The 27088-nt window shown below is 42.1% G+C and overlaps 1 protein-coding gene across 8 annotated transcripts in view; it reads right to left on the reverse strand.

The window, feature by feature from the left end:
• The window catches only part of ZMYND11 (zinc finger MYND-type containing 11), a 156547-nt gene extending 139531 nt beyond the window's left edge, over positions 1-17016 (reverse strand). For 2 of the 8 annotated variants that reach the window (XM_053260965.1, XM_053260959.1), the window contains exon 1: positions 16792-17015. The gene's annotated coding sequence lies outside the window, so the exon portion shown is untranslated. Of the gene's footprint in view, positions 1-15711; positions 15956-16007; positions 16027-16358; positions 16400-16791 lie in introns of those variants that run through there. The other 6 variants (XM_053260963.1, XM_053260967.1, XM_053260968.1 and 3 more) reach the window with 6 other exon arrangements.
• Between the last annotated feature and the right edge of the window lie 10072 nt (positions 17017-27088).

Below are 27088 nucleotides of genomic sequence, written 5' to 3' on the forward strand. Positions count from 1 at the left end.
AGGACCAATGGTCTGAGTCTGTATAAGCCAACTTCCTATGTTCCTACTTTCCATATTAAAGGATGAGAAGCTCATATTTAGGTGGGGGAACAAGGTTTTGGCAAAATAATTATTTGCAAGGGAATGCTAATGCTACATACATGGAAGAAATATGTACCTACTTTTGTCAGTCTTCCCTTTCAATCTCAATTTTTTCTTATGTATTTTTTCCAGAGCTCATTGACTGGCTTGCTTGCTTAGAAAGAGTTCAGCAATTGTGTGACCTCTGCCTTCAGCAAGATGAAGTCGTGAAACAGGTCTTCCTCACCACCAGTCCTTTTAGCTAAAAAAAATCAGTCCTTTTGAAGAAAGGCTTTGTGAAATCATAAGTTAGCTTCACCAATCACACGCTCCCTCATCTCCAAGAGTCCTTGCACATGTAAACCATTGTGACAGGAACCATTTTGAAGCCCCTTGTCTGTAGTGCTTCAATTACATTCTGAACTAAAAATTCAACTCCTGTCAACAGGGACAACCACAGTGACCACCTGGGCCTATTCAGTGCCAACTGCAGAACAATATGCCAATTTTCTTAGCTGTCAGTTATGTCAATTAAGCGTCTCATGGCTCAAAGGCAAGTGTAAAGGTCAAAGAGGTTGACAGAAACAAGAATGGAATAGAAACCTTACGCGTTGTCAGAAAGGGGACAGAGCTGGACTTACAAGACTAACATACACTTGTGTGTCATTCTGGTTCTAAGATACTCAGGGCTGACGGAATTGCCTAGCAATGGGATTATTTAGAGACGTAAGTTTTGGGCAGTATAAAAACATTTAAATAAATAAATAAATAGATATTTTATACACACATTTGGGCACTCAGTTGAGGAAGTTTATCTTCATTCCTATTGAAAACATGATACTTAAGGTGGTTAACACTGAGCACTGCCTTGTTCCCTGGTTAAAATTCCAAATGTACAGCTAGCCAAGCTAAGCTCTGCCCCATCCCCTGGAGGGCATGATTAGAGAGAGTCCTATCTAATCATGGACAACTTTTTCTCTGCATGGTGACAAATGGGACACCTGATTCCTATTTGGCACCATGCAAGCAGAAAGTCAGCAAAACTACTTTCACAATGGTCTGCTCAGTGCAGAGGTAGTGTTTAACCATGATTTGCAAGTCCACTGCAAACCAGTTTCATCCTTAATTTAACCCACACCAGGCTTCATGGGACATGGAGGAAGATTCTTAATCCCCCATAGATGGGAGAATCCCAACCACCACACACACACACAAAAACAAAAAAACAAAAAACATATGGGGAGGGGACTTCCTACTGAGAAGGAAAGGGACACCTGTGTGCAGGCCTGAAATGTCATCTCAAGAGGTGTTGTCCTTCCACTACACATTTCCAATATGTGATAGAAGGTTGTTAAGACTCAAACCGCCCCCCCCCCCCACTCCACTATCCCTTCCTGCTGATCCATGTGAACAAACAATACTGTCAAAAGACACCTAGAAAGGATCTCAAGAGACTACAAAGCTCCGGGACAAAGTAAGGAGTTGGGGGCACAAGTGGTCCTTTTGTCAATCATAGGAACACAGGAAGCTGCCATATATTGAGTTAGACTATTGGTCCATTTAGCTCAGTATAGTCTACACAGACTGGCAGTGGCTTCTCCAAGGCTGCAGACAGGAGTCTCTCTCAGCCCTATATTGGAGATTCCAAGGAGGGAACTTGGAACCTTCTGCTCCCCCCAGAGCGGCTCCATCCCCTAAGGGGAATAATTTACAGTGCTCACACATGTAGTCTCCCATTCACATGCAACCAGGGCAGACCCTGCTTAGCAAAGGGGACAAGTCATGCTTGCTAACACAAGACCAGTTCTCCTTTCTATTGAAAATCAAGGCACAGGAAGAGAAAACAGAATGCTGGAAGTAAACAACTGGCTATGAAGCCACTCTATCTTGATTTAATCAAAGCATTTGACAAAAGCTGCCTAGGATATCCTTGTTGATAGATGGTAGCATGAGGGCCAGATTATGTATTTATTGTTAGATTTATAATCCCACTCTTCTTCCAAAGAGCCCTGATCCATGGTTATGTTTACCCTCACAACAATTCTGTGAGGTAGGTTAGACTGAGAGATCAGTGACTGGCCCAGAGTCACCCAGTGAATTTCATGACTGACTGAGGATTCGAACTTGGGTCTCTGCGGTCCTAGTCTGGCATTCTAACCACTACACCACATTGGTTTATGGATTAATGGATTAGGGGACTCTTGGCTAGTTGAACAACAGTTCTCAATGAGTGCTCATTAATGGTTCCAATTAACCTGGAGGAAAATATAAAGTAGAGTACCACAAGGTTCTGTTATGGGCTCTGTGCTGCTCAATTTTTTCATAAATGACTTGGAGAAAGCAGTAGAGAGGATGTTTATCATGAAGGCATGAAGCTGGGGGGTGGGGGCAGAAATGGGTAGCTAACCCTTTAGAAGACAGAATCAAGATTCAAACCAATTTCGATAGGCTCAAATATAGGGCCAAATCCAACAGGATGGCATTCAACAAAGACAAACATAATTTCTTACCTTGTATTTGGGTAAGAAAAATCAAATGCACAAGTACAGGATAAAGGAGACCTCACTTGGTAGCAGAACATGGGATTAAAAAAAATCTAGGTGCCCCCGCCCCCTCCTGAAGTCAGGACTAGAACCAACAGGTTAAAATTACAAGGAATGAGGTTCAGGGAGGAGATTAGAAGGAATGTCCTAATTGTAAGAGCAGTTTCACAATGAACAGTTAGCCGTTCACAGGTGCAGGCTCTCCCTTACTAGAGGTTTTCAAACCGTGCCTGAACAGCCATTGGCCAGGGATGAAGTAGCAGATTCCTGCACTAAAAAGGGGTTGGACTAGAAGGCCTTCAACGTCTCTTCCAACTTTAAAATTATATTATTCTAGTTAAATTTAAATTAATGTCATGCTTAGCCATGGTTAAGCAAAGAAAAACAAAACATAATTAGGCATGTCTGAATGGGGCCATAGATGTCTGCTAAATGAACACAAAAAAGCAATTCCTCAGATGCAGATTTGTGGCAAAACAGTTGTTTCTACTCCATCTACTCTCCCTTTCTGTTCTGACTTCATGAGGCAGGCAACCACCATCAGCAAACAATGCCAGCTACTTAATTCCACACATTTCGGTAAACACTGAGAAGACAAACTAGTCAAGAACCACAGCAGAAGTTCTTACTGCTGTTCTATACCACCTAATTCCCAGGAGGAAAAAGATTGGAATAACAAATATTTCCATTTGCAACAAATGTTGAGATCATTCCACTGTGCAGACAAATAACATATCAACATTGCCTTCTGCCAACTATATTTTAAGATCTGATCAAATGATCTCAAAATAAAGCAAAGGAAAATCTAAAGGACACAACCATAATCTCTTCTGTTCTGAAATGGTTATATATTGTGGATACATATTAAAGAAATTACAACTTAAATTAATATATCCATTTCAAAGCTATTTTAATCTAATTTTTAAAGGGGTTCCAGATAGTTAGGGAACTATAGCTAGGCAACAGCGTCAAATCTTTAGGCACATGAATTATTAAGTGCTTATAATTTTTGGTAGCATTATGCCAGCATTCATGTTGTGAGTGGGAAGAGTCAGGCAGTAATTACATTGCCTCCTCTCTCTCTGCCGGACTATGAGAAGAGAGCTGGGAAGGAAGAGAGCAAGACAAATTCTACAGTACATGGTGCCTGGCTATGCAATGGAAGGTGAGCAGGATTATTCCCATCTGTATCTTGTTGCTAGACCAGGGGAGCAGTGTTCCCTCTAACAGGGATTCCCAGATGTTGTTGACTACAACTCCCATAAACCCCAAACAAAAGCCACTGCAGCTGGGAATTGTGGGAGTTGTAGTCAACAACATCTGGGAATCTCTGTTAGAGGGAACACTGCAGGGGAAAACATTTTGTTCTAGAGACATTAATAAAAATATACCCTGCCACGTTCCTTACTCTTCCTGCTAGGTAGAAGTAGGCAGTGAAGTGGTCCAGTAGCTAGGGATTTTTTCAAGAGACAATCTTATAAAATATAGTAGGCTTGAGTCATGGTATAAACCAAGGTTTTCACAAAATTTGAAATTTGCATTTCTTGGTGGAGGTGGGAGGTTCCAAGTCTGACATATCCACAAGTGTGCTATGGCTGTTCATGAGGATTGTTTATTTATTCATTCATTCAATTTATATATTGTGCTTCCAAAATGGATCAGGGCGGTTTACAACAGAATAAAAACAATTAAAACCAATTAACAATTAAAATCAAAACTATAAACACAGAATAAAACCAATTAAACATTCAAACAGCTAAAAACCCTGGAAAACCAGGGCAAACAAAAAGGTTTTAAGGCCCCTCCTGAAAGACAGTAATGAACTCAAATGACGGATTTCTGCCGGAGTACATTCCATAGCCCAGGAGCAGCTACAGAGAAGGCCTGCCTCTGAGTCGCCACCACATGAACTGGTGGTAACGGGAGACGAAACTCCTCAGATGACCTTAACATGCGGTGGGGATCATGCAGAAGGCGGCACTCTCTAAGTTAACTCAGACCTAAGCCATCCAGATCTTTAAAGGTAACAACCAGCCCTTTGTATTTTGTCCAGAAACATATCGGCAGCCAGTGTAACTGTTTCAAGACAGGTATAATATGGTCTCTCCGGGTTACTCCAGAGACTAATCTGGCTGCTGCATTTTGTACTAACAAGTTTCCGAACTACATACAAAGGCAGCCCCATGTAGAGTGCATTACAATAGTCAAGCCTGGAGGTTACCAGCTGATTCACCACTGTTTTGAGGTCATTCTCTTCAAGGAATGGGCGCAACTGTCGAATCAGCTGAAGCAGACAGAAAGCACTCCTGGCCATGGCCTCCACCTGAGATACCAGGGTGAGGTCTGGGTCCAGTACTCCCAAGCTGCGCACCTGCTCCTTCTGGGGGAGTGTAACCCCATCCAGCACAGGAACATCTAACTCACCCCTCAGATTCTGAGCCCCGCAATGAGCACCTCCGTCTTGCTTGGATTCAGCTTCAATTTGTTATCTCTCATCCAGCCCATTACTGCCTGTAGGCAGACATTTAGAGAATGAGTGTCATTTCCTGAAGATGAAAAGGAAAAGAAGATCTGGGTGTCATCAGCACACGGATAACACCCAGCACCAAACCTCCTGATGACCTCACCCAGCAGTTTCATGTAGATACTGAAAAGCATTGGTGACAGAATGGAGCCCTAAGGGACTCCAGATAACAGCTCCTATTTTGAGGAGCAACTGTCACCAAGCTCCACCATCTGGAATCTACCCAAAAGATAGGAGCGGAAGCACTGCAAAGCAGTGCTCCCTATCCCCAACTCCCCCAGGCGATCCAGAAGGATACCATGGTCGATGGTATCGAACACCGCCGAGAGATCCACAAGAACCAGCAGAGTCACACTCCCTCTGTCGGTTCCCCAGTAAAGGCTGACCAAGGCTGTCTCAACCCCATAGCCAGCTCTAAAACCAGTTTGAAATGGGTCTAGATAATCTTTCTCCAAAACTGCCTGGAGCTGGTTGGCCACCACCCTCTCAATCACCTTGCCCAACCAAGCAAGATTGGAGATTGGCCTGTAACTATCCATCGCTAAGGGGTCCAGAGAAGACTTCTTAAGGAGCAGTCTAACTATTGCCTCCTTCAGACAAGGAGGCATCCTACCTTCCCTCAGCGATGCATTTATGATATTAACTAGGCCACCTCCAACAATCTCCCTGCTAGATAGAAGCAGCCAAGTTGGGCAAGGATCCAGAGAACAGGTAGTAGGCTGCACCGCCCAAAGCAGCTTGTCCACATCCTCAGGAGTCACAGATTCAAACTGATCCAACCTAATACTACAAGAAGGATTGCTGGACATCTCCTCCATAAACCCTGTAGAAATAGTGGAGTCCAAGTCGGCCCAAATATAGAAGACCTTGTTCACAAAGAACCCATTAGAAGCACCACAGCAGAACGGCCCCAGGGACTGATTTGAAGTAGCAGAGACTAAACTCCTCACAACCCGGGATAGCTCTGCTGAACGTGAACCTGCAGCTGCAATGTGCGCAGACCAAAATATCTTTTTTGCTGCACACACCGCTGTCGCATAAGTCTTCAAATGGGTCACATGCTGCATCCTGTCAAATTCAAATTGAGTTCTCCTCCACTTGCATTCTAGTCGCCTACCCAACCACCTACCCTCCTGGAACCTGTTCAATTCAAATCTTCTCAAAAAGGCAATAGATGGCACAGAGCCCTTATCTTGCCTTCAATATATCTTCCATCAGAACTTAACAGTAGAAACAAATATAAATGTAATTTTGCCATGTTAAAAGTGCCCTGGCTAGTAAGGAACATAAACTCTTTTTGTAGTTTTCTTTCTTGCTGCTTCCTTCTAGTGACTGTGCATTTAAACTCCTGCTACCCAGTCATCACAAGCCTATGGGTGGTATCCCTCTGCTAAATTACATCCAGAGACGTAAGTTTTGGGCAGTATAAAAATATGTTAAATAAATAAATAAAATGATTTCCCAATACTATTTGTCAAATAACTGTATACTGCCTTAAAAAAAAAAAACAAAGAACACAGCAATATTAATGCACATTGGAAAGATGATGCCTGGAAAAGAAAGTGGATTTTTAGCATCTCAGAAGAATTTGTTCTTCTTAATTTCACATGAAATTATGCACATCATAAGTAGGCAAAAGCAAGGCTGAGTTTGGAGGTAATACTTGCATGGATAAGTGGAGAAAGATTTGAGACACATGAGATGGGTGCATAGTAGGGATTTTTGTTTGGTTGAATTTATTTTTGTTTCCCTCAGGGACAGTTTTACTTTAAAAAAAAAAAAAAAGCTTTTAGGGAATGGAAGATCATGATACAATCTCTTAGTGGAATTATCTTAGGTATTTAACATCACTTTTTAAAATTGTTAATGTTCGACACAGTTTGTGAGATTTATGGAAGCGAAATTGTTCATTCCTTGAACCTTAAGTTTCTATTCATTCAAAATTTTACAGAAATACATTAACTATTCTAATCATTCCTCAGAAATGAGCCATCAAATCGATTTCGACTCCTGGCGCCCACAGAGCCCTGTGGTTTTCTTTGGTAGAATACAAGAGCGGTTTACCATTGCCATCTCCCGCGCAGTATGAGATTATGCCTTTCAGCATTTTCCTATATAACTACTGCCCTATATAGGTGTTTCCCATAGTCTGGGAAACATACCAGTGGGGATTCAAACCAGCAACCTTCTGCTTTTTAATCAAGCTTTTCCTGGCTATGCCACTTAGTACCAGGATAAAATTCACCTCCTTTATTACAGCAGCTTGGTCTACACATGCAACAGAAAGAGGTAGGAAAAAGGTAGCAGACTCAAGAGAAAGTCAGACTGCAGGTGGGCTCATAGTTTTTGAATGTTCATGTATACAACAAGAAGACAACAAAAACTCCCTGCAAGGGGGGGGGGGGGGAACTAGCACAGAGGAGTGGACTAGGCCAGAATCTTTCCAATGTTCTAGTGTTTTTACCTGCAGGGTTGTTGTTTTGTTTTGTTTTTTAAATAGCACAGCATTAAACATGGCATGTCCCATTTGAATTCTGAAGGGATACAGTCAATTACAGCACTTGGAGGAATCAGCTGACTCACACAAGTCTGACAGTAATACATGAGCTTACACTACACATTGCCCAACTACCCAAAGCAACATGCTTCACACTGTAGAATACTCCACAGAATACTTTTTCTTTTGGAAGATTTTAGAAGGAAAAATTTACACACTTCTTGCTAGAAAAGAAGTCATAATTCACTAGTTCCTGAAGATATGAGAGCAAAAATATTTAAAGAAAAGGTAACAATAAAAGAAGAAATTCTATACCCCAGAGGAATAAAGATTGTTTGCAGTATTCTGGAGAAGAGTTAAAAGTAGTACTATATCACTAATGTTATAGCTACTGCCAAAACTGGTAACATAACTGGGCTCTCTTGGAAGTCTTAGAATACCACCACTGGCAGACATAAGGAAATTAGGACCCCAAAGTATCTGCTAGGCAGAGACGTGATTCTAATGCATAGGTTGATGTGCTCTTAAGCTGACTTCCATCATCAGGACTTGTTAGTCTAGGCATCTAAAACTTTTGATGCTAATAGTTTTAAAACGTTTCTTTATGCCTGCACTGGGATAGTGCCTCAGAAATATTGGCACTGGCTCCTAATGCTCATCCCAAACAGTGCACAATTATATAAACATGCCATTACAAGACAGGTTCTACAATTAATACAATCATTACAATCAGACCAGTGGTAACAAATATGTAAAAGCAAGCAACTACTGGAGAATTAATGGGGGGGGGAGGTTATGGGGTATTTTATCCAAATTAAACTAAAATAAGGTAGAATTAAAAAAAACCCTTTTGTTCAACATCAGATCCCATTCATTTCATTATGGAACAACAGATGTAATGGAAACTAGCTGGGCCAGGCGGAGAGCATTTGCGCCTCTGACCAGCCCACTTCTCCACCTCCCCCCACCCAGCCGCAGTTTCTGGCCAGCTTTCAAATAGGCCCATCCCCTCCTCCCGCCCACCGCCACACCCCGGTGGCCGGACCTGCCGCCGCTGCCTCACCCTAGCAGCTGTTTTCTCCCTGTCCCTAGTCTTTTATTGGAAAAAGTATGTCGTAACTAACTTTTTTTTTAAAAGAAACAAAATTAAACAAATGTCAAAAATGTCTCAGTATTTTGAAACAGACTGTTAAGTGAGCTATACACTGATGCAATTTCAATGAAAGCAAACAGAAAGAAAATCATGTAAAGGCATATTGGAACTCTAGTTCATATATAAAATTCCTGAACCTGGGGACATTCAGGAAGGATCAAATGCAGGACTGTTCACCTGTGTGAATTGATCTTGTTTTGCAGATGGTCTATAAACATCATAGTTCGTTCTTTTCTATTTCTAGAAAAAACATCCTCTTTTTAAGTTTGGAAGAGAGGGTGAGAAAAGAGATGAGAATTTCTGTTGCTAAATTATCTTTCAATTTTTAATTAGTGTTTTTGTTGCTATTGCTGTTTTTACCCAGCCGAGCATTCTTCTTTTATGCAACAACAATTAAGTGTGCTCTAAATTCAAGATGGGTTCAAAGCAAGAGTTCTCATTCATATAATGGGAGAGTGTTGTTTCGGTTTTTTGCCAATGTTTGAGAGGTCTGCAGTTACTTCGCATAAGCTGTTAGATTCATAACAAATTTTACTTAGTAGAGTTCACATATTTTATTTATATTGCACCTTTCTTCCATGGAATTCCACTTGTGGTGTACTGAAGGTTCCCAGACAATCTCAAACTCAGATTTGCTGGTCAGCAAGCTTGTTGCATCATGTACCTTCAGACCATGCCTTTGAGCCTATAGCATTTATAAGAACCAGGTTTTGACAATATGTGGTCATTCTAAGCAATAAAACTAAGAAACATCCCAAGCATTCATAAACTTATGAAATCAAAGGCACAAAACTGTAACATGATCAATGCCTAAGGCTTTGCCTATAAATTATGTTTGTGATACAAATTGGCTGTCATATTGCACAAGGATACGTCAGCCCAACAATGTTGCATGCGCACAAGTTGCACAACTACACAACAGTAAGTCAACTGGAAATAATAGGCTTATTCTTGTGTAATGTCATTTGCACAATTGTTGCATTTGCGCAAATTGAGCAACTTGTGGGCATTCCATATTGCTGGGCTGATGTACCCTCACGTGATATGTCAGTCTTTATGTCCAGAGAAATATCACGATTGTTCTACAGTGTTCAGTCTTACACCTGTGATAAGTTACAACCCATAAGAGCCCTGCAAAAGCTTTTTGAAAACAGCCATAAAAGGGAGAGTTGCTAGTTATTTTGTAACAAGCAGCCACTGAAGCAGGAGATAAGATTCAGTCCCACAATGGCAAGCTGATGACCAACGTGTGCATTAAACCCCAAGAAGCCCAACTAGTACCAACAATAAGCAACAGAGTACCTGTTCATAAGCAACCAATGTTACAAAATGATCAACAAAAAGTAGAATGATTGATCTAAAATGTACATTATTCTGCCATGCTCTTGCCATCAGGTACCCCATAAACATTTCCAGGCAAATGAACAAACATCTCTAGCTCTAAGACTCTCCTTAAATGTAGGGCCGTGAAAGAGATAATTCTGATTATAATTTCAACATCTCATATAAAAGAATCATAATTCAACAAATAGTTGAATTTCCTTAAGCCCATCAATAATATGCTCCAAATGACCGATCGCAAAATCATTTGCAAAATGTGTAACACAATACCAGGGCTTTTATGATTCATGAAATCTGAACTACAAGTTGACGTTTGCTACCCTCAGTCCTACCTGCTGTCTCAAATTTTCCATCAAGACTGACAGTATAATGATGAACATTCAACAAAAAGAAGACTTCTTAGGAGCAAAAACATTTTTCTTTCCTCCATTTTCAGCCAGTGGAAGTTTTAATATTTTTATTGTTCAACAAGCAATACTAGCAAACCTGCAAAAGTTATTACCAAGGATGGCAGAATGCTAAACTAAGAATTGCCCTACAACATAAGAAAGTCAATATCTGATATCCAGGTAGTTTCTTTGCCTTTCAAGGCCAGGCCATTTCTTCAATTGGTGCTTCTTAAGTGATTGTCATTTTCAATCTCTACAAAACAGCTGATTTATTGTAAGACTCTGATACAAGCAGACAATACCATTCTGTTCATATAAACAGGAAAACCTTTTCCAAAGCCCTAATGCTTTAAAGACTATGCTGCTTTATTTCACTGTAGAAAACTACAGTGACATACCCCATTACTGATCTCTTCATAAGGATCTTACACATACCCCTATTCCATTTCACCCCAACATTTACTCATGTTTATCTTCTTGGTTATCATCCAATTGAGAAATATAACCTGGATCAATCTGTTCCAGTATATTCCTTGTACTAATATAAATTTAGCTTATGTGCACAATTTTTTTTTAGAACTTTGGTTTAGTCTTCTGTTGTAAAAATGTCCCAAAAATCTCAAATATGAGTACTCTGACACAGTTACTGCTTAAAGGCTAAAAGACAATGGGAATGTATCATATAATTACCACTGAGTAAATATATGCTTGAAAATTGTGTATGAATCACAGGGATGCATGGGGGAGGAATATTAAAGATTAAATATTAGAGTCTAATAATCCAACATCATGCATTATCTTATAGCCTGAGCCCAATATGAATGTAACCCCACTTCTTTTCAGCACCTTAGCACTGCATTATACCCAATACATCCCACACAACCAACCAGCTTTGTGGCAGACAACTTTTCAGCCAGAAGAGTGCTAGAGAGACTTTTGACAAAATCCTTACAAAGAAGATGTATTTACACATAAATCTCATTATCAGCATGAGGCAATGTAGAAATGAGGGCCATAATCCTAACTAACCATAGCAACAGCTCACCATGATCCTTTTAAACTGGAAACGCTAGGGATTGAACCTGCAACCTTCTGCATGCAAAATATGAGCTATACCTACTGAGCTATGTCCCTGTTATTTTCAGTTGTTCCTTTCTAGCTGTCTTTACAATATCTCAACAACTTATCAGGCCGAAGGCAGAGATCCTCATCCTTCCAACCAAATACTCCCCCCCGCACTTGTTGCTTGAAAAATACTGTTCACAGAAGCCCACTAGTCAGGAACCTTGTCATTTTGTCTTCTATACCACTTAGCAGGTCTATCAATGGCTACTAATCTGGTGGCTATAGGCCACCTCAAGTCTCAGAGGCAAGATGCCTCTAACTACCAGTTGCAGGGAGCAACAGCAAGAGAGAGGGCGTGCCCTCACCTCTTCCCTGTGGGCTTCTCAGGGGCGTCTGGTGGGCCACTGTGGGAAACAGGATTCTGGACTGGATGGGCCTTGGGCCTGATCCAGCAAGGCTGTTCTTATATTCTTATTAACATAATGTAGGTGTTAAAAATGTTATATAAAGTAGTGAGATGATTCATATTCTGGTGACTGTTGTGGGGTAGTTGACAGAATGCTGGCTTTGAATCCTGCATTCAAATCACAGTTCAACCATGAGGGTTAATAGCTAGTCTTTTGTCTTCACCTCCCAGTCTAACATACTTCTTAGGGTTACTAGGATGGTAAATGAGATAAGGGTAGTAAAGGATTTTGTACAGCCAAGAGTATAATATACAATTTGCAGCCTTGTGTTCTGCCAGTTCAGTCCCAATCAAGGAGAATAAGGATTGTGCTCTTTAAGTGCTTTTAGACCAAGCTCAAAATGCCCTAAAATCACTTCTGTCGTATTCTGTGCCATTTATGTGACATTCCTCATAGAGGGGAGAATGTAATCGCTTCTGAAGAATAGAGTGCAAGCAACCAGAAAGATCAGAGCCTGTAGGTGCTCGATTGTCATTGTTTATATGAACATCTTGCAATAGGAAAGTATGGAAGAAAATCTCTCAGATTTCCTCTCCAATATGCAACTTTGAAGAAAAGTTGAATCCTCTACAAACATGACAAAAATTCACCTTATTAGGATTCACATCCTAGAATAGCTCCAGTTACGGTTGCCGCTGGCTCGTTTGGTGGTGACCCGGGACCTGGCCTTCTCTGCGGCTGCTCCAAGGCTTTGGAATATGCTCCCTGTTGAAATAAGAGCATCTCCTTCTCTGTCTCCCCTGCTAACTTGGCAAAGAGGCACCTTTTGCATATACAAAAAGCCAGATTTAAATCAAGACATCAGCAGTCAGCCACACAAATATTGCAGACAAAATATATGCAGACAGAGGTCTGCATATACAAAAATAAGGTGTTTAAATAATAGTTAGAAATGCACAGTACAAGGATGTTACTCTGTGTAGGTGGCGTGAATGCAGGGGTCTGGTTGAAACCGCTCTTAGGTTCTGCCAGAACCTAATACTGTCAGATGGTCCTTGCTTTAAGGGGCATCCCCTCCTGGAGTACATTACACAAATGTCCTTGATATTCACACTTCATAACAGAATATAATGAAACTCTGCATCTTGAAACTCTATAGTTCTGAAATACAACATGCTGCTGAAGTTTTGATACCACAATTCTACAGAACCAGCCTTATTCCCTTGTAGCAAATTGCACCCATTAATTATATTACTGTTGAGCAATTTAAAAGGAGATATATTAAGGACATTTAAATGGTGGAATCTGGGCACCAGGGTAAAAAGAAAAATAATTAGGATTTCATCTAACCGAAGCAATATCCTGAACTAGATTGTTGTATGACTGCAGCACCAGAAAATATGTAATTCATTATTTTGAAAATGAAATTAAAGTGACTGGATGGGATCTATATTTGGGATATTTGAATTTTTTTGAAAAACAATTTGTCAACATGCTAGGGGAAAAAATTGCAGCAGTTTTGGGAAAATAACTTGGAGCAAACAGCAAATGTCAGCTTGAAAGAAAGTTTGCATAAGTGGCAATTCAGGTGCTATCTCACACCATATATTGCCTTAAACACACCTATCATTTTTCTGACAATAAATGTTGGAGATGTAGTATGAATGGAGCAGATACCTTGGGTTGGCTTTGGGGGGGGTGGTCTTCCCCAATCATTGGGAACTTCTGGAAATGAAATACCATAATTTTGGAGTTGAAAGATATGGCTGGACATGAATTACCTTATGAGCCAAAAATAGCTTTGGATATGTAATAGCATAAGCATAGAGAGAGGATTTGGAACTTATTACTGATCTCCTGACAGTTGCCAGACTTTGTATAGTCTTAATGTGGAAAAAACCAAATTCACCAACACAAACAGATTGGTTCACTCAGACATGGAGAGTGGTGTAGCTGACTAAGTTAATTTATTAAGAAAAAATGCAAAAGAAAATGATACAGCTGACAAATCTATAAAGAAATGGGTTTTATCGCTGCCGCTAGTACTATGAATATCATATTTGTAGTATGTTATTTGTAGAATAATGTTCAATATCAAATTTATCCATAGTCATTTTCTATTAGAAGTTATTGCAGTATATATAAGATGTCAGAATAGATTATAGTTGATACTACTTAATAACAAACATTTTTTTTAAATTATGAGTAGGGTCCATATCCCCAATATATTTCATTTCATTATATGATTTGTAGTTGGCAAAATTTTAAGAGTGACTTTTTAATACAGAGCATGTTGTTGTAATGTTTATTTCACTGATGGAAGATAGGACCTGGATTTAAAAAATCATTATAAACTGGTGGGTCTGTTTCAGTATGTGTTTTCCCTTACTGCCCAAGGTGTTCTGAGGAGGGGATGTTGTGACAGAAAATGCTGTCTCAGTGGAGACATAATTAGGCAGGAAATAGGGCTGGAGAAAACAATGCCTTTAGAGGAAAATGTGTGAGGGCTTCATAAATCCCACTGACAACACAAGACACTAGGGTACCCCAGTCTAAAGACACATGATGCAGCAGGCTTGCTGAAACTATTGAGTGCAACTCAGTTTCTGGGATGAAGGCCACTTGAGAACACCAAGCATGTTGCTTTAGGCTCCAGGGAGGAAAGATGTAATAAATATCTGGATCGGCTCCTTAAACAAGTATAGGAACCCGTACCCATTTGCCACTTTATAGGCATACAGTAAGGCCAGAATACAAAGCAACCACATGCCTGCACTACCTGTTCATCCGTTAGAGAAATTTGCCAGTACTGTACAACTTAATTCTTGCAGCATCCCACAGGAGAGCAACCTGTGCAGCCCAAGCCTACGGATACTTAAATTTTGTGCAATGGTGACTTTGTAAGCCACTGCTAACATACCAAAGATTGGGCAGGATATAAATCAGCTTTAAATTCCACTGAGTTTTAGGGTTACACACTGGACTCAATAGTAAACACCTGCAGCCTTAAGAAGAGAAGGCCTACACCACATTAACAAGTTTATTCTACATTAAGCAACCAGTTAAAAACTCAGAACAATTCAAAATACCTCTTCTTTTATCCATTAAACCACTGGAAGGGGGAAACCCACCTACAGCCTTCAACTATTCCTTAAGCACCCCGAGAGCGAGGACACCAACATGATATAATAGTGTTGACAGAATAACTAATTGAGATGAAGTACTCCTAAATATCTACCCTTAAACCCATGTGAATGAGAGACAGGGCAACAGCCCACCTAATAGCCCTCTCCTGCCTAGTCTCCCCACATCCAATAGGGTATTGCTCCATTCCTTATCTAATGCCTTCAGAGAGAGGACTAACCAAATTACCTTCATCTTATCAATACCTTTGTCTTTTCATTACACATTGAAATGCAATGATAAACCTGCAGGGGAGGCGCTTTTAACCTGTCCACACCCAATGGCAAGAGTATAACCTTCCCACCCTTTTCCTTTCTGAAGGGTAAAGCCTCCCAGGTTTAGCTTTAATGAGGACCCAACAGGGAGGAAACCCACCGTCTACTCTGGGGCACCTCTGATCCACCTTTTGGGGAGTGGGCGTCGGTATCAACCTCACCCCTTTCCTAGACGCCTTGAGAAGGAGGCAGGCTACGAAACCGCCTCTTCCCCTAAGCCATTTTCCTGTGGCGCCCACACCCCACGCAGCCCCTGCCATTATTCGGTCCAAACCTGTCTCAAACGCAGCCACGGTGAGACGAATGAGAGAGAGAGGGAGGAGGGAAGCAGGCACGCAAGCGGGTGTCTTCAATCTGGGAGGCCCAAGCTGGGGGAAAGGACCGCGACCGGGCAAGACGGCGCCATGCCCGGCCTCTCCACCCACTCGAGTCCCCGGCTCCAGCGCTCTATGTAGGCCGCAGCGGGAAAGTAGTTCCTCCCCCGACTCTTGTTGGGCACACAGTCACACGCACACACCCTTTCCCTCTCCCATTCCCTGCCTTTCTGTTCTGCACACGCGAACCTCTCACCTTACCCTCAGGTGAGGGGGGTATAACTTTAATACGGGCGAGGAAGCGGCAGCCCCTTTGCATCCCGAAATCACGAGCGGGGGGGGGTGTTCCTTAATAAAGGCGAACCCACGACATTAATCCCCCCGCGCCGCTGTCTGATTTGCACTCTCGTGATTTTTGCACGAATGTCCAGGAAATGCATTCTCCAGACACTCTCAGGGTGGAGGAAAGAGGAAAAGGGGGGGGGGGAGAGAAGAAAAAGGGAGTGGGGGGAGAAAAGAGGCAACCCAAATGCTCTAATCCATCTGGCACAGCGGATGAGGCTAATAATTATTATAAATTATTATTATTATTATGTATTATTATTACGATTAGCATGTTCCCGAATCCCGTCTTCTGCCCTCTTTCCTGCGGCCACGACATTCTGCACGCAGGGAGGCTCAACCTCTTCCCCCAAAGCCCTCTCCTCTTGTGGCTGAGTGTGTACATGATTTTGTAGGTTTCTTTTTTTTAAGGCGCCATGTTTCTAATCCTCCATCATATATATATATATATATATATATTTATATATTTATATTTCTTTTCTTTCTTTTTTAAGGAAAAGGAAAGAAGGGGCCCCACATCCGAGCGAGAGGCGCCCGCCGTCTCTCCCTCGCCCCCAAACCCAGGGAGAAAGGCACGCATAATCTCCCACCGGGCTGTAAATTCAAAGTCGTTTCTCTGCCTCCCCCCCGCCGCCGCCTGCCGCCGCCGCCGCCGCACGCACACTCCTCCTCCCCAGGCTGAAGAGAGTCTCTCTCACCTTGTACTCTTGGCGGCTGCTCTTTCTCTTGCTGCAGGGGGAGGAAGAGGAGAAGTTAAACCAGGCGAAACTTTTCAATCCGTTCCCCAGGCCGCGCGACTCCCTCCTCCTCCTCCTACATATTTCCCCCCTCCTCGGAGTTTTATTGTGTCTGAATATTCTCTCTTCTCTCCTGTCTGTGCACACTTCTAGCTTTCTGGGGTAAACAGGGTTTAAGGATGAAGCCACGGATCCTTGGGAGAAGGAGAACTCTAGTGGCGTCTGATGGAGTTGCTGCTGGCTCGCTTCTTTCCCCTTTATTATTCCGGGTAGCGGCACTGAACATTCAAGGACTGATTAACTATTAAAACACTATGCTTCATTTGTGTGTGTGTGTGTGTGTGTGTGTGTATAAAGATCACATCTTTTATGCTTATCTCACATGCTGCATGAAGGGATGGCATAACGACATTGTCATATTCTGGACTTCTTTGAGGTTCTTCACACAATCAAGAACTGTGTTCTACCCGGGTTTGGGAAGGTAGGATTGTGGAAGGGAGGTAGGAGGAAGCAACTGTATGGAAGCAAGGTAGGAGGGAAAGCTACCCAGGTTATCCCCTTACCTTGCTTCCACACAATCCAAAATTAGGAACACACACAGCTCCCGAACCTGGGTAGAACACAGTTTTTGCTTGTATGAATGACCTCTTTGTTGGCAATAAGCTGAAAAAAGCTGTGTGTGAGAGAGAGGGAGAGGTAGGGGCATCTTCTGGAGGCAGCAAAGAACAAGTGGTGTGAGTGTTTGTCAATGCTAAGCTGAATAACAGTAATTTGGTTTCTAGATGCAGTGGTCATCATGTTGTTTTCACAGTATTTTAGAGTTGGAAGGGACCACGGAGATCTTCTAGTCCAACCCGCTGTTGATGCAGTTCCATTTGTCATCCCTGCACTGTAGGATAAGGAGTTAAAATAACCATTAGGTTACATAGGAAGCTGCTTTATTTTACCGAGTCTGGTCATTAGCTCAGTACTGTCTGTGTACATTAGTGTTTCTCAACCACCGGTTCATGGACTGGTGCTAGTCCGCAAGGCTTTGGGTACCGGTCCGTGAGGCATCACTAATGAAAATAACTCCCTCAAAAGACAATTTTGGGCCAGCGGGCACTGCCGGGAGTTCTCCCAAGCTCATTTCCAGGCAGCCCTCGTCGCTGGATAACGTTCATTTCGCTTCCTTGAAATGAGCATTATCCTAGATAGATAGATAGATAGATAGATAGATAGATAGATAGATAGATAAAGGTCTCAGAAGGTTATCTCCCAGCCCTATCTGGAAATGCTAGGGATTGAACCTGGGACCTTCTGCATGCAAAACAGGTACTCTACCACTATGCACCAACCCCTATCAGGCACCAGTTACATTTTTCCCAGTTAAACCCACTAACTAACCCACTAATTCCCCCAACTAACCATTAAACTTATGTAGCCAGAGATCCATGCCCTTTGCAGCAGCCCTCTTGATAGCTTAGTCATTTTGAGCCACTAATGCGGTTAATGACAGGATGGCCCCTCATATACCAGTCAGATTGTAAGGTGGGCAAGTCTACCTGTCAATGAACTTACTTCATCCCTTTAAGATGTTTCCACACACATCACTAAAAAAAACCCTGCTGCTTTGTTTCTGTCTTATGCATATGTTGCTCACAAGGGACAGGAGGTATAAGAGGGCCATATGAAAATGGGTTTTATATTTTAGTCCATCTGGTTTTTACATTCAAATGGGAGAAATGTATGCCTTGATTTAAGCATACTTGCAAAAACAACCTCTTTAGGGCAGGGTTGTTCTAAGTTCTATAATGATGCACAGTCGGGGCTGCCACCTGATTAAAGAAATCTTAGACAATTAACTGTGTGAGTTTTAACTGATTAATCTTATCTGCAGATGAGTGAAGAACTCTGAACCCCAAAATTATTCTGTCTTTGCTTTTAGGTCCTGTAAAGGTAAAGTGTGCCGTCGAGTAGGACCACAGACCCCTGTGGTTTTCTTTGGTAGAATACAAGAGGGGTTTACCATTGCCATCTCCCATACAGTATGAGATGATGCCTTTCAACATCTTCCTATATCGCTGCTGCCCAATATTGGTGTTTCCCATAGTCACGTGCACTATTGCAGGCATCACCTTAGGATTCCTTGCCTCTTCCATGTGCAAGAAGAAGGGGCTGGGAGATAACCTTTTGAAACCTTCTAAGATGGTGCTGACAACCTGCAGTTTTTAAAGTACTCAGATTAAATATATATTATTTACCAAAATCTGCTCCATTAATTGGGGCACATTTTTCATCAGTGACAAGTTTCCCCCCAGTTGAACGACCAGTTCAACGTTGCAGTTCTGTGTGTGGTACATACAAATTCTGTCAAATGTTTTATTTATTTATTTATTTATTTATTTAACATATTTTTATACCGCCCAAAACACAAAAAGGTGGCACAATACTAACACTAATCAGTTTTCCTCAATGGATGAAATAATGGATAGCTTTAACTTCGAGAAAATAATATTAAGGGAGCAATGTGTTGATAGCTCTCAGTTTTATTGTTAAATCCTCAGAAAGGAGTGCAGCGCCATGCAAGGCTGAGGCATTTTGTGCTTAGAGAAAAACCTCCAAATGGCATTCCTCTGATCTGTATTCCAGCTTCTTTTAAAAATGAAAATATTAATTTATTTAATTTGGTTTAAATTAATATATTTAATTTATAGATTTAATTTTGCCTATACGGTTATAAGCAGATGTAAAAAAAATTTTTTTTAAAGTCGGGCACTTCCCAGTTCAGTGCTTGAACATCTTGCAACAATTATTCTCTCAGTGTTATCTAGTTGTGTCTTACATGAATTTATGTAGGAGTTTTACATTCCAGCAGATCTTAGAGGGAAGTCCAATATCTGGCTTCATCTCTAATCGCACAATCAGGATCTGCTCGTTAGTAATGCTGTAATGACATATCATTACTCTAATCACAAGTTTCTTGCATTTCAAGATCTTTGAGTTGCAAGAAACAAATAAGGTTTCAAAGCTTAAAATGCTTTTTCTAAAGGTTGGCTAGATATATTTGTTATGTCCAAAACATGTGATATGAGTATGGGACCCACATCTGGAAAAACTCACAGGACCTCCTCCAGGGTTCATACATCTCCTAAAGGCATCTGACTTTTCCAACATTACAATGGATCACATCTTTCTGTCCATTTATAATACATGAGTAGTACATAATGTTTTGAACCTGATATAGCCCCATTTACTGAACATGTAAAGATTTCCCCACAAGCTTAACTTTATACATTTAACCATAACACTTTATCAACAAAAGGGCAGCAGATCAAAGGAAGAGCTAGTTCTGTGGGTTGGTGGCTCCTTTATCATTAGCCAGCCTCTGGGCCCATCTGCAGCTGCTTCCACCCTCTAGAGCAGGAGTTCCTTCCTAACCTTGGGTACCCAGATGTTGGACTACAATGGCCAAGTGGAAACCCTGCTCTAGAGAGAAGAGCTTGGAATTTGGGGCGAGAAGGCATTTCAAGATCTTTCAGTCGCAAGAAACAAATAAGGTTTAAAAGCTTAATATGCTTTTTTGTGGAATGAAAATTCTACATATCTCTAGTTTATTGTACCTATGCAGTCGAGGTGGGGGTGTTATGAACAATCTGAAAAGCAATGGTCCCAGTACTGATCCTTGGGGGACCCCACTTCTTACTTCCTTACATTATGAAAATTGTTCACATATTCCTGCTCTCTGCTTCTTGTTTTTTAACCAGTTACAATGCATAAAAGGACTAGTTTTTGTCTCTGATGATTGCTAAGTTGATTGCTAATGTTGTTTGTCTCTGATGATTGCTAATGTTGTGAGAGAGGGAGAAAATTTATCTCTGTCCACTCTCTCCACTCCATGCATAATTTTATAAACCTCTACCATGTCTCCCCGTAGTTGCCTCTTTTCCAAATGAAAAGTCTTTTCTTGTGGGGGAAGTTGATTCCCGGCTTCCCTTCAATGACCCACAACTACAAACTGTACTTTGGAAGTTTCCTCAGCGAGCAAACAGGTTAAGACTGCAGCAAAGCCTCCATCAGGCTTCTCTTCCTTTACATATTTGTCTTCTGTCAGTTTTCTCTTCTTTGGTTTCTCATAAAAGCAAGAAGTCGTTCCAACCCACCCAACTCACTTTCACACAGAGCTGTTGCCATTTACGCACTCTTTTGGCAATTTGCTCCGCGAGGTTATTCGCTTCATCCCTGGTGGAAACCCCCTTTAAATATTGTTTATCATTATGATTCCTAGGGAAGTTGCACCTGATTTGTACTGTTATTTTCAAACGGGGACCCAGCAGAGAGAAGCTTTAGCACCAAATTCTATTTTGTGAGGCTAGCATCCTGGTTTAGAACTTTATTCCTTTACTGATTAACCCACTTCATGGCTGACTTGGTTCCATGAGATCATGCTGTGCTCGTGAACAGAGCACGATGCAAACCAGTCAGAAGTTGGTGGACTTGGAGGTATGCCAGACTTTGTACTATTAATCTCTGAAATTTCAGAGCCTCTGGGGCAGAGAGGAACACAAGGGAAACACAATCACTTATATCAAGACCTCCCATATTCAGACCAGCAATTCACAGGATATTAAGTTTCCTGCTATTTTACAGCTTTGGGGGCATGTCTCAGAAATGTACAGGCCAAGATCTGGGTGAATAATAGAGTTTATTTCTTAGCAGAGCCCACCCCAGGGCCCTGCATCATTTCACAAGCACTTCTGAAGCTTGGACAGGTTTCAAAGCCAGTTTGCAAAACAGCACGAGGATCTAGCACCCTTCACAAAGAGACAAAAGCAGTGTGGTGTGTGTTGGAATTCTGCAGGATCCTACTTGTTTTCTTTATGCTCTCTGTGTATTATGGACATGTTTTGTCCTCTCTAAACCATAATAAGAACATGAGAACAGCCCTGCTGGATCAAGCACAAGGCCTATCTAGTCTAGCATCCTGTTCTACACAATGACCCACCAGATGCCTCTGGGGAGCTCACAGGCAAGAGGTGAGGGCATGCCCTCTCTCCTGCTGTTGCTCCCCTGCAACAGGTATTGAGAGGCATCATGCCTCTGAGGCTGGAGGTGGCCCACAGCCACCAGATTAGTAGCCAGAATAAATCATACTTAGCATCTTTCTAGTGCTGTAGAATCTTTGAAGTGCTTCATATACATGGTTTTGCTGAAATCCTTAACAACAATCCAGTAAGGTAGGCTGGTATTATTATTATTATCCCTGAGTTCATGGGAGAGTGAGATTAAAACTGAAAATAAGGGCATCTTCAAACGATCACTGCCAAGTCAATAAGCCTGGCGAATACAAACTCCTAGCAAGTCAACCACCAGTTCCCACACCAGAGTTCCAGAGATTCTACCAAGATTTGCCCAACTTCCATAACTAAGATCTGAATTTGGGTGGAGAACCAAATGCTTAAAATATGTTTTCTCCCCCTTCTAATGGAAGCTGGGGTCCTTGGGTTGCTGAGTTCTGTTTCCAGTACCCAAATCTGTGTTTTTCTGTTCTTGTGTGGAATAGCAGAATAGAGTCACACAAATCTGGCAGTCAGAAAGTGTATGTGTACCCTGCCTTATTAAGATTACCCATGTGGAAATGTTAATAACTGTTGGAATATTTGCACTTGTCTTATTTTCAGCTGTCTATCTTCTGCAGCTAGGGGAAGTGTGGATACCCAACACTCTGGAAGATTGGGTAAAGCACAAACAAGAGTAAACAAGGGGAAGAACAGAATGTTCACTGTCCTGGTGTTCCAAGTTCTCAGAATGCTGGTATCATAAACCAAGAAAACTGGTTTTCACAACCAGAGGCACTCTTACCAGTGGATTTCAGGGCCGAAGTCCAGGGCCTCTACAGCCACTGCCCCCCCACCAAAATCCTCTTTAGTCTGTCCCGGGTGGTGTGGTCACCCAGCTGAGCATGATGAAGCTTAATATGTGTTGGGGGAGGGCTCCAAAATTACCTAGGTGCATCTCTGTTCACAGCAGCAATGGGAAATGAGAAATAAGAAAGAAATAGAAGAAGAGCCTTGCTGTATCAGGCCCAAGGCCTATCTATTTCAGCATCTTCCTTCCCACAGTGGCCAAGCAGGTGCCTCTGAGAAGCCTAAAAGCAGGCATGAAGGTAATACCCCACTCCCTCTGTTGTTTCCCAGTAACTGGTATTGAGGGCATACTGCTCCAGAACATGGAGGTTCCACTGAGCCATTGTAGCTAATAGCTATTGATAGACCTGTCCTCTAAGAACGATAGTGCAGTGTAGCCACTTTGAGAATCATAGAGTTGGAGGGCAACTTGTATGCTGTTGCATTCTATCCAGTGAGCCCTTTCTCACAATCAGTGAGAAAGGTTTCGGGGCACGCAGGGAGGAAGCCTTGAAAAGCTTACTTCCCTTGCCGACGATCCCTCTGTCCATGCTGGGCATGGAGATCATGTGCCCAGCATGGACACTAGATAACTGGGTCCATTACTGAACTGCTCTTACCATTAAGAAGCTTCTCTTAATAGTCAGCTGAACCAAAATCTAGCCTCCTGTAACTTAAGCACATTAGATCTAACCTTGTTTAGCACATTAGATCTATTCATGCAGCTGCTTCCTGGTAGCGAGGAGGGTCGGGGGGCGAGAGGCATCGTTCCGGCTCCCAGAACTCCCTGGATTAAGGGTGTGAGTGTGTGGTGCATTATGGGGATCCACGCGGCACTAGTTGAGAGGCTGCTGCTGTGTTGGCACAGCACGACACCAACACATGGTTATGTAGCTCGGGCTAAGGACACACACACTAGCCACCTAATGGTGCAGCAGGGAAGAAACTTGCCTAGGAAGCAAGAGGTTGCTGGTTCAAATCCCCACTGGCATGTTTCCCAGACTATGGGAAACACCTATATCGGGCAGCAGCGATATAGGAAGATGCTGAAAGGCATCATCTCATACTGCATGGGAGATGGCAATGGTCAACCCCTCCTGTATTCTACCAAAGACAACCACATGGCTCTGTGGTGGCCAGGAGTCAACACCGACTTGACGGCACAACTTTACTTTACCTTTAAGGGCACATCCACACCCTTAACCCTGGCTATCAGGTGGAGCTCGCCTCTTTGGTGGGTTTGCCAACCTTTTTCACACACAGGCAAAACCGGGCTTGGCTTCCTTAGCTCGTTTTTGCCTGCACATGAGAGCAGCCTCCGTATCTTGTATGTTTTGTTGTTTAGAAGTTTATCCCAGTAGGGATCCTGTAGAGAGTGTGTGAAGGGGCAGAGTCACTTGTTCTGAATAAACTCTTTGTTAAATCTGTATACGATTACTTTGTGTTTGGGAGGGAAACAGCTATAAAACATAGGCCATCTCGTGCTACAGCTTGCTCAGTGCAATAATCCGGAGCTGGAGAATTCTCAACCAATGGATATCCGTCCAGCCTCTGCTAGAGTGGACAACCTCATGCAAGGGAGAGCCCACCACCCCACTAGATAACTGGGTCCATTACTGAACTGCTCTTACCATTAAGAAATTTCTCTTAATATTCAGCTGAACCGAAATCTACCCTCCTGTAATTTAAGCACATTAGATCTAATCTTGTTTTCTGGGACAGCAGAAAACAAGTCTTTGCCTTCTTCATTGTGGCAGTCCTTCAGGTATTTGAAGAGTGCTTTGCACTCTTCACTTCTTCAAGCTTAACATGCCCAGTTCCTTCAACCTTTCTTCATAAGATTTTCTTTTTCAGGCCTGGGAACATCTTTGTTGCCCCCCTCTGAACCCACTCTAATTGGTCTAACATCCCCCACCTTGTACCTATACATTTCAGTTTTTTCCCTAAGTGCAGAATTTAACATTTGTCTTTGTTGAATTTAATATTCTGAGTTTGCTGAGGAGCCATTGATGGGCATTCTTTTGAGCACGGTTTCCCAACTAGTTATGAATCCACCTGATTGGATTATTTTGACCGCATTTGACTTGCTTTTTTTTACTCATTTCCAGAAGACTTGGGGTGAAGTTACAAAATAAATATTGTCACTAATTTTACTCTCTTCCATTTTTTAAAATAATGTGCTAATCCTGCCAACATTCATTTCAATATGGAATAAAAGCTGCTTATCTGGACTGCCCAATCTGGTTCAAAATGTGTGTGTGTGTGTGTGTGTGTGTGTGTGTGTGTGTGTGTGTGTGTGTGTGTGTGATTATATAGACAAGTACACACACACACTCATCATATTTATGTTTCTGACCATATGCTATAAAAGATTTATTGATTCCAACTGGAATATTACCACCACTCCAGGGCCTCCACCTTGATAATTTAAGCTAAATATAAATCCAGTGCAGTGTGGAGCTGACATCCCTTTGGGCCCTGTTATTCATCATCACATTTTCTGCATGAATTTCTGCCCAGCCACGAACTAGTGAATATGTTTTATTGCTCTTTCTGGAATAGTTAAAATGCTGGTACTGGCATGGTAGTAAAAAGAAAAATCAAGAAGGTGTTCAAGTATTATAGGATGTGATATTAGCTCAGCTAGAGCTGCTAATTCGAGTGCAAACATGGCAAGGCTTTAAAGCTGCCCATCTTGTTTAACTTCCTGAATTCAACAGCAGCAATGGACATTTTGGGGTTATTTGGCAAGTTGGGGGGCATTTGGATTGTGAAGTTTGATTTGAATATGGGGGTGACATTTCATTGCCTGTGCACATGTTAGTACAGAAGGAAAACAGAAATATTATCAAGTCATAAATCCTTGATTTACATCAACAAATTCACATGTTATGCTAGACACTTGTACAATGAGAGTACACAGGTGCAGATCTACACACAGGTACAGTCATTCAAATATCATCCTGAATGCAGGTATAGCAGTAGACTTCCTATCTCTACCATGCATTTGAAGGGCCTGTATCTAGGTTCACTTTTAAAATGAACACAGGTATAGTCATTCACACAAACACATGTACAAGTGTACAAACATCTGTACACTTGCATAACACAATATCTAGTCAGACATGCCTAATATAAATATGAATATACATGAGAACTCCATTTAACTGGAGGAAGTGGCTGTTGGGGTTTGTGATTATTTAGCAAAGCACCAAGGAAGCTATCACTCCAGTTATAGAGTGCAGAGTTTAGTTGTTGCAGCTAAGTAACATTTTTTAATGTATTTATTTATTTATTTATTTATTTATTTTCTATACCACCCTTCCAAAAATGGCTCATGCATGGAGATCACTGTAGAGTCCAAACTAAATAGGTTTATTAGTGAAATACATTTGGGATAGGAAAGACCTATCCTATCTATCAGCTACATAATGAATAGGGAGGGAGGGAGGGAGAGGTCTCCATCTTCTCTCTAGGAGGAAAGGAAGAGGACTGAATCACTACAGGATGTACCTGAGGAGTCAAAGCAGGGTTCATAGAGTAGAGGCAAGCAGTGACAGGTAGGGAGACCCTCACTAGCTTCCTCTGTTCCCAATGCCCCTAGTGGTCATTAGGATAGTTGGTGGGAAAGGTTGGTGCACTGAAACTCCAACAGGGGCAATAGTTCAGTGGTCAAGCATGTTCTTTGTATGCAGAAGGTAAAGTGTGCTGTCGAGTCGGTGTCAACTCCTGGCGACCACAGAGCCCTGCGGTTGTCTTTGGTAGAATACAGGAGGGGTTACCATTGCCATCTCCCACACAATATGAGATGATGTCTTTCAGCATCTTCCTATATCACTGCTGCCCGATATAGGTGTTTCCCATAGTCTGGGAAACGTACCAGTGGGGATTCGAACTGGCAGCCTCTGCCTTGCTAAGGACCCAGGGCCAATTCCTGGCTCCTCTAATTAAAGAATCTCAGGCAATAGGTGATGGGAAAGCCTTCTACTTAGGACCCTGGAGGCCTACTGCCAGTCAGAGCAGACAGCTCTGGGCAGTCCCAGTATAAGTCAGCTTCATATTTTATGTACTTTATTTATGTCAAACAGTTTACCTTTGCCTTTCAAGACAATAATTTCAGCTAAAAAAACAAGTCAACAACAGCATTTTTTCTAGCAGCATGTCAGGCTCTCGGTATGGCCATCCGCTTTCCACCGAGCCAAAGGGTTGAGGTCGCCTCGGAGTTTATCACCGGGGGCGCTTTTCAGGCTTATGGACAGGGCTTGTTGCATTCATCAGCCATCCCCGCCACCAGCCTAGCTACCCCCACTGCTCAGCCAGAGTCTCATGGCTCCTTCCACTCTGAGCCCTCTTCCAGAACTGGCCCTCATCAC

Source organism: Hemicordylus capensis, chromosome 6 (assembly GCF_027244095.1).
Source record: "Hemicordylus capensis ecotype Gifberg chromosome 6, rHemCap1.1.pri, whole genome shotgun sequence".
Lineage (NCBI taxonomy): Eukaryota > Metazoa > Chordata > Lepidosauria > Squamata > Cordylidae > Hemicordylus > Hemicordylus capensis.